This window comes from Bubalus kerabau, chromosome 6, assembly GCF_029407905.1.
Source record: "Bubalus kerabau isolate K-KA32 ecotype Philippines breed swamp buffalo chromosome 6, PCC_UOA_SB_1v2, whole genome shotgun sequence".
In the NCBI taxonomy this organism is placed as follows: Eukaryota; Metazoa; Chordata; class Mammalia; order Artiodactyla; family Bovidae; genus Bubalus; species Bubalus kerabau.
The window spans coordinates 12,506,968-12,514,919 of NC_073629.1; the positions used below are offsets into that span (position 1 = coordinate 12,506,968).

The following is a 7,952-nucleotide window of genomic DNA, read 5'->3' on the forward strand; positions in this document are numbered from 1 at the left end:
TAAATCCAGAATAAATTCAACCCAGATTTTTACTTACAATATACTACATACAGATAAGACATTTTGCCATAGATACAAATAGTAAAAAGACATGGACTTTGTTCTCAAGAAGCTTATAAAATAGAAGGGAAAGGGGAAATAAATAGCTACAACAAAGGGTCTAAAGTGAGGAGGATTTTTAAAAGTTCAGTTAAATTACAATGGCAGTTCAGACGAGGCAGAGACAGCTTTCACTTGTGAATGAGGGAAGACCCTCTGGAGGAAGTAACATCTGAAATAAGCCTGATGATGCGCTCACATTTGAATACGTGAAGGATCCTAGGACCTTATTCCATTCAGAATTTAAAATCCCAAACACAGGTTAGAATGACAAATTCTGCAAAAATGCATTTAGCTTAATTGACAACTGATCATTAAGCAAAAAAAAAAAAAAACACAACTAAAAACTCTCTGTAAGGAGAGTGGAAAGGCCATCATCACCTAAGTCTGTTTAGATGTGTCCTGAGTTCCTGGGCAGCTGGGATCTCATTCCAAAGGGAGAACAGAACTTGGGGGTTCACAGTGTGTCCTAATGAGAACAAAGATGGAAGTTACTCTACATGGAGTGGAGGTAAGAAATGACTGCTAAGAAGGAAGAGGGCTGGGAAGAGGAAAACTGATGAGAGAGAGAAGAAAAAGGATGGACAGGCAAGTGGACACTTGAAAAGGGGCAGGAAGGATGCACACAAAGAACTCACCAGTGCTTCCAAAGCCAAAATGCAAGACCTGCCATGAGCACCAGGGTCACACTCACTGCCAAGGCCATCCAGCCCACAGAGCTGTGATGATCTGTGGACAGGACACACACAGGTGTCCTCACAAACCCACCCACTGTTTTACTGCATTTCTGTGCTCTTCCTTTGTTACTGGAGTGTCATCTCACCCTCTCCTTCTTCCCTATTTCTTCTCTCATCCCTCCTTCATCTAACCTCAAGATTTCCCTATGTCTCTAGGGTTCTCATTTTAAACTCCTATATTTTTTTATTTTATTTTTTATTCCTTTTGGGTCTGGAGTCCCTAGAATCCCCAATTTTTCACCTGGCTCTCTTAGTCTGCTTGAGGACCACCTATTCCCATCCCAGCAGGGCTCCAGTTCTTCCTGACCCCAGTAGAGGATGACATCCTGGCCTCCTAGACTGCTGTGCCTCACCCGGCAACTCAGGCCAGATGCCTCACTGGCTTCCACATCCAAGAAAACCCGAAGATACAATGTCCCATCAGCATTAGGTAAGACATCACTTCTCTGAGGGCCCTGTTGCTCCTGCTCACCCCGCATCCACATCACCTAAATAGGCTTTGGGTAGAAGCCAGAGATGTGACAAACCAGCGTCAGTTGGCCAGGGCCAGGACTGGGACCAAGGGAGAGCCAGGCCTCTGGTCGTACTGCAGAGGACAGGGAAGGTAGTCAGATGAGGACTCTAATGCAGACCCACAAGTTCAGATTTTCACATCAATTTAGATAGACACACTTTCCCACATTGACCCTGGCCTGATTCCTGGATCAGGAAGATCCTCTGGAGAAGGCATAGGCTACCCACTCCAGGATTCTTGGGCTTCCCTTGTGGCTCAGCTGGTAAAGAATCCACCTGCAATGCAGGAGACCTGGGTTCAATCCCTGAGTTGGGAAAATCCCCTGGAGAAGGGGAAAGGCTACCCACTCCAGTATTCTGGCATGGAGAATTCCATGGACCATGGGGTTGCAAAGAATCAAATAGGATTGTCACCCATTGTCCCCTCCCCCTCTTAGTTCCTTTTTAGGAAATGAAAAGGTATGATTTTAGAACAAAATATTAATGGAAAAGGGTGTGGGATTAACCTTGTCTCTGGAGATATGCCTTCCCGGCATCAAGAAGACCCAAGAGGAAACGTGGGCAGGTATCACTGAGCAGCTTGTGTATTATTTCCTGGATTCCTTGGAACAAATTGAATAGTCTTCTGAGGACCTGAGCCCTCTTTCCACCCTCTGGAGAGGACACCCATGACTTGTTCTGAAAGCTCAAGAAGTCTGATCCTTGATAAGCAATCCACATAAAGCCTACTGGGGCTTCCCCAGCATGCAGCTCACAGCCTTTTGCTATCTGTACCTCAAAGGGATCTGGCAAAGAAAATTAGAGAAAAGAGGGCATAAAAAAGATAAAATTAATCAAAGAATGATGGAAACAGAAGGGAGAATTTCAGATGATTTGAGGAAATGAAGCAAGATTGGTTTCATCACATATTCAGAGAAAGGGGAATTATTGGCAATTGGAAATATAGGAAGAGATGAATGATATAAGGAGGAGGGTAAAATATTTAAAGGAGGCAGTGTAAATTATGTGAGCAAGAAAATGAGGAAGGACTTAATGTGAGAAACTGGGGGTTAAAATAACCCAGGATGAATGAAATGCAATAGATAACACTGAATATATAGATAACACTGAATATATAGACATAGATGCCTAGTTGGAAAACTGGGGAAAGGGGCTGTTGCAAGTGACCAATGGTGCAAGATAATAAGGCACAAGCCTGCAGTCAATGAGAGAGGAGTCTGTAAATAGCAGAAGTCTTGAACCTTCTGAGAAATCAGGGTCTGGATTATACCCTCTGTCCAAAAGGATACAATTGTAATTCTATGGTGTGGAGAGTTAAGTTTCAGAATTGATCAGAGGCTGTTTCTTAGAGAAATAAACTCAGTAAAACCCACACACCCCCTACCACATCCCCAATCCCTGTTAAGGAAAATGAACTTGCATTCAAATTGCCATTTCCTGGCATGGCTGTAAAATGCCTGAACAAATCTAATGAAGCTCATGTGAAAATAATTTTGCAGTTCCATCAACTCCTCATTGCTGAAGTTGCCCTTGGACCAAGGCCACAGGTAAATAAAAGTGCCAGGGTTGCTCTTCCAGCCATGAGTCTGCAACTCACCCAACCAGCCTGAGCTCAGACTTTGCACCCAAAAACTGTTGTGAAAGGATAAGACACAGATGACTTCAAAGGAAACGGGCTCCTGAAAGCCTGTGGGAAAAGGACAAAGACTATGAGGAGGGGCATTGGGAAGGAGAGACTGGAGAATGAAAGGTGCCAAAGAAAGGAAACTCAGAATCTAGATGAAAGGCAAGATATCTCAGCAGACACATGCCTGCCCCAGGGCCCTATGTGCTCTGAGAGCACAGGGGTCTGGGTCAGGGGCTCTCAGAATGAAACTAGGCTGATACTCTCAATCTTCTGGTTTGGGAAACCACCCCATACACACAGGTATGCACATGCACGCACACACACACATACATTCACACACACACACACACACACACACACACACACACACACATATAACCTTCTGGAGCAGAGTTCTTATTCTCATCATTGTCTCCACCCACGAGGAGAGCCAGGAGCAATGGAAGTTGCAGAAACAGCATCTCATTTGCGGATGTTTTTTTCTCTCAGAAAAGTTGGTCTTTGATTTCTGTTCTAAGCAAACCTACCACACAACACCACTACTCTGACTTCCTTCTCTTACCAATGAACCTTCCCTTTATTCACTGTCTGAAGAAAAAAAAACAAAAACAATCTGCTCCTTCCCTAATCCCCACACCACCTACCCAAATGCTAGTTTCTCTTCTAGTTCTGACTCTCTTCTCTGGCTTCCAAGTTCTCTTCTTGGAAGTTCTCTTCTCACCAGCTTCCATAATGTTCATCTTCCCCAATCTAACTGTTATGGACCAAGTCTTATGTGGTATTGAAAAGTCAATGTACCAGTAAGGACTTTCTCAACCATGAAATAAAAGCATGAAACTAAATGTCTTCCCAGCAGCCTGCTTAAAGTTCTCATGCCACTGCTCTTTTCTGTTACTCTGTCTTTCTCTTGCTTTTTTTTTTTTTTTAATATTTCCTCAAATATTCTCTCCCCCTTTCTCACTCCCACCTACCTCATTCACGCCTCTGAGTTCTCACTCATTGCTTTATTAGCTTTTTCAGGATCCCCTATGATTTCCCTGAGAAACAGTATAAACTGACACATATTCTTCATTATTCTTAGGGAGCAGCCAGTAGCCATTACAGAGATCACAGGAGCATTGCAGCATAAAGAAAACCCTCCTCTGTTTGACCTGCATTGACATATAGTCACTCATCAAACAATCACGTAGCACGTGCCTAAGAACAAGTATCTGTTACATTTGTGAATCATGTTACACACAATGCAATAACCTTATTCAAAGACTTTTTAGATTCCTTGGGGGTTAAAACACTGAAACAAGAATTGTAAATCTTTCTGTGCTGAGACTTATTATAATGTATAAATTCTAGACCAAAAACACACACACACAAAGCCTTCTTGAAACAACATTTTCCAAAATGGTGACTCTTAACTGTTTTGTTTACCCAACAGGATCTTGACTTCAGAGATTGTCCTGAGGTGTTACATATATAGCCTGGGGGGGCGGGGGGGACGTTTTAACTGAGTAAATTTGAAGATCTTTTGGCTTTATTCAATGATTCATGAATTGGACAACATCCCATCTAGCAACTACAAAGACACTCAGAGAAACAGCAGAAAATGGAAGGTTTTACAAAAAGAGCAGGTCAGATGAGCTATTTATCAACAGAAAAGATTATTTTAGACCAGGACATCTTCTTTTTGAAGGGAAGGGAATAACGATAATTTTATCATGTAGATTGCCTCTTCTTCCTCTGGAGGATGGAGAGGGCCTCACAGGGAGATTATCCCATTGGTGCTGATCAGAAAATCCCAAAATAGTTGATTAAGATTACATTTCTGGTGAAGGTTGGAAATGTAGTTAAGTCAGATATTGAATCTAGATTTGGCATCATGCACTTTACCCAAGTGACTCTGCTATGGGCCTCTGTCTTCAACAACCCCTACTGTACTGGATCCCCAACATCTAACAGAGTGCCTGGCAAGTGGTAGGTGCTCAGTGAATATTTTTGAGTGTTGGCATAATTTGATACAGGCGTCAAATGATATTGCACGTTATAGTGTTCTTCAACATAAAATTATTCAAGACATCAGAAAACATTACTTACCCCTACTTGATGAAGTGAAAAACTTTAGAGTTTTACTTCAGACTAAAGTATATGCTAATAAGCATGAAGTTTACAGAAAGGGTCCTGCTGTAAATCTCTTATTAATTATGTAAAAAAATAATAAACAGAAACCTCAATTAAATGGAGTTGGGAGACCCAAAGTGGGGACTCTCAAGCTTTCACATGGCACACCATGATTGCAGATGCCAAATTGCAATTCTCTGCTCATCCGGAATAAACCAATCTTGTTTGGGGATATATGTGGTCATCTACTTGTTTTAGGGCAACACATAATAAGAAGCCACTGGAATATATAGGAAGTAAAGTTAATAGAATATAATGAAGTCATTTATCCAAGATTATTTTCATACTGGTCTTACCCGAATGCTTCATGCTTGCTTTATCATATGCTGCTCTCTGCTGGAAATGCTGATCTTCCTCATTCATGGTGTTTGTAACTGTCTAAAGTCACTAAAATATTTATTTATGCTACTTATAACCTGGATAGATGTATTTAGGCTATTTATTTTGTTAATTCTTAGTATATAAATAAACAAAAATTATTTCAGGCTAATTCAAGGAAGAGATTTTTTTTAATTAAGATTAGAAAATAAAAAGCTAGAAAGAGCTTCATTGTATATTTGTAATTTTTAAAAGCTGAACAAGCAAAATCACAACTTTTCTTGAAACCATCACATCACTGAAGTATCAGGGCCACCACTTAACCCAAAACTTAAGGAAAGACAGATTCTTCCAAGGGAATATGAGATGCAAATCCTTGCTTACTTGGGACAGATGTCAGATGCTACACAAGCCAGTGAGAATAATTCACATAATATTGTTTATAAACTCCTAAAGGCATGAGTAGCTACACACTGAGAATTACAGATAAGAGAAAGTCACTCAGTCATGTCTGACTGTTGGTGACCCAATGGGCTACCAGGCTCCTCCATCCATGGGATTTTCCAGGCAAGAACACTGGAGTGGGTTGCCATTTCCTTCTCCATACAGATAAGGGAAACTCACTTTTTTCCATGGACCTCACCAGGGTCTCCTGAAAGATTGGAATCAAGGATATAGGCCACAGAAATCTTTCCTCATGGTACAAGACTGAGATCTGAGATAGGCAAGAAGTCCCAACCAGATCTTCTCCACTATCTCCCACACAGAAAAGGAGGGAGGGTGGGAGTGTGGGAGGGGGAAGGGAAGAAAGCTCTGTTGTCTTCAGGACATAGGTGAAGACACACAGCAGCTGGAGGAAGGAGAAAAGTGAAGAAGCGACACTAAAACAGCCTGTCCTTAATTTTTGAGGTTCCATCCTGCCGAGAGCAAGGTGGAACACTTAGAGGGCCTAACCCCCAAAACTGAAAGACTAGGCACCTGCCTAAGAATGAGACTGAGTCAGAATAAAAATAATGCTTCTACTCAGTCTCCCAACCAGATGAGCCAGCATGGAGTAGTAGGAACTTTCCACTGCTGCACAAGAAGCAACAGTGTGGTCATAAATCTTGAAGCACCTCACAAAGGAAATACCAAAGCCTGTGAGTGAAGGAGACATTAGGAAAAATTCTCTATCCACACTGAACAAAGTAATGCTACAGGAATTTGAAGACTGTTAAACAACAATAAAACATGAATCCGGTTAACACCTAACTGACGCACTCAGTGTTTCACAAAAGTCTATTTCAAGACCAAAAACTTGAAAAAAAAAAAAAACTGTTTACTTCAGTGTCTCTTGTACACAATATAATTGCATTTTAACCAGGAGTTATTAAACACACACAAAAGAGTCATGAAAGTAAAGCACCCAGGAAACTAAGATAGTCTGCACTTGCCGTAAGATTTCCTTTGCCCTAGAGACAGTGACTCTAACCAATTAAAACAGATAAACAAACCAAACACACACACACACACACACACACACACACTAAACAAACAGCTTGAAAGACAGAGAGACAGAACGAAGTTGATTTCCAAAGAAAGGGAAAAGATTTATGTCTTAGAACCATTAAAAACCCTTTTTCCCTGCTTTTTACATATGAGGTCCCATGTTTACATTTCGTTCATTTCAGTTCAGTTCAGTTGCTCAGTCGTGTCTGACTCTTTGCGACCCCATGGACTGCAGCACGCCAGGCCTCCCTGTCTATCATCAACTCCTGGAGTTTACAAATTGAGTCGGTGATGTCATCCAACCATCTCATCTTCTGTCGTCCCCTTCTCCTCCTGCCTTCAATCTTTCCCAGCATCAGGGTCTTTTCAAATGAGTCAACTCTTCACATCAGGTGGCCAAAGTATTGGAGTTTCAGCTCCAACATCAGTCCTTCCAATGAACACTCAGGACTGATTTCCTTTAGGATGGACTGGTTGGATCTCCTTGCAGTCCAAGGGACTCTCAAGAATACTGGACCCCAAAACTGTGTAGCCACCAGTGCTTACACCCTTCACTGTGGACTGGGGAAAAGCATGGAGGGGGCAGTTTGAGTTTGGATAGGTAGAAGAGAAACAAGAGTTAATTAACTGAGGAATGGAGTCTGGGACCAACAGGTGAGGAGCTGGGCAGAGTCACCAGGGGACATAACAGGTGGAGGAGGAGAGGAGGAAGCTCAAAAGAGGAAGAGGATGAAGGGAAGAGGAGGGAGGCAGAGGCTAAAAGTAGGAGGAAGAGGGAAAGGAAGCTAAACGGGAAGAGTGGGAAGAGGACTGGAAAGAGAAGTGGAGCAGAGCCCCTGATTCTTCAGGTCAACTTCTATAGCAGAGCTGATCTTAGTCAGGGGCAGCAAGCAGCTGGTAATTGAGTCGTGGCCCCACCAGGGATCTGCAGTTTCCCCAGCCACTCCATTCCTGAGCATAAACTCAGCTATGATGGATGAAGGACAGATCTGAAGGAG

At 42.3% G+C, this 7,952-nt stretch overlaps 1 pseudogene; it reads right to left on the reverse strand.

Annotated features, from left to right (window-relative positions):
- Window positions 1-525: 525 nt before the first annotated feature.
- Window positions 526-3,437, reverse strand: LOC129655986 (T-cell surface glycoprotein CD1a-like; annotated as a pseudogene).
- Between the last annotated feature and the right edge of the window lie 4,515 nt (window positions 3,438-7,952).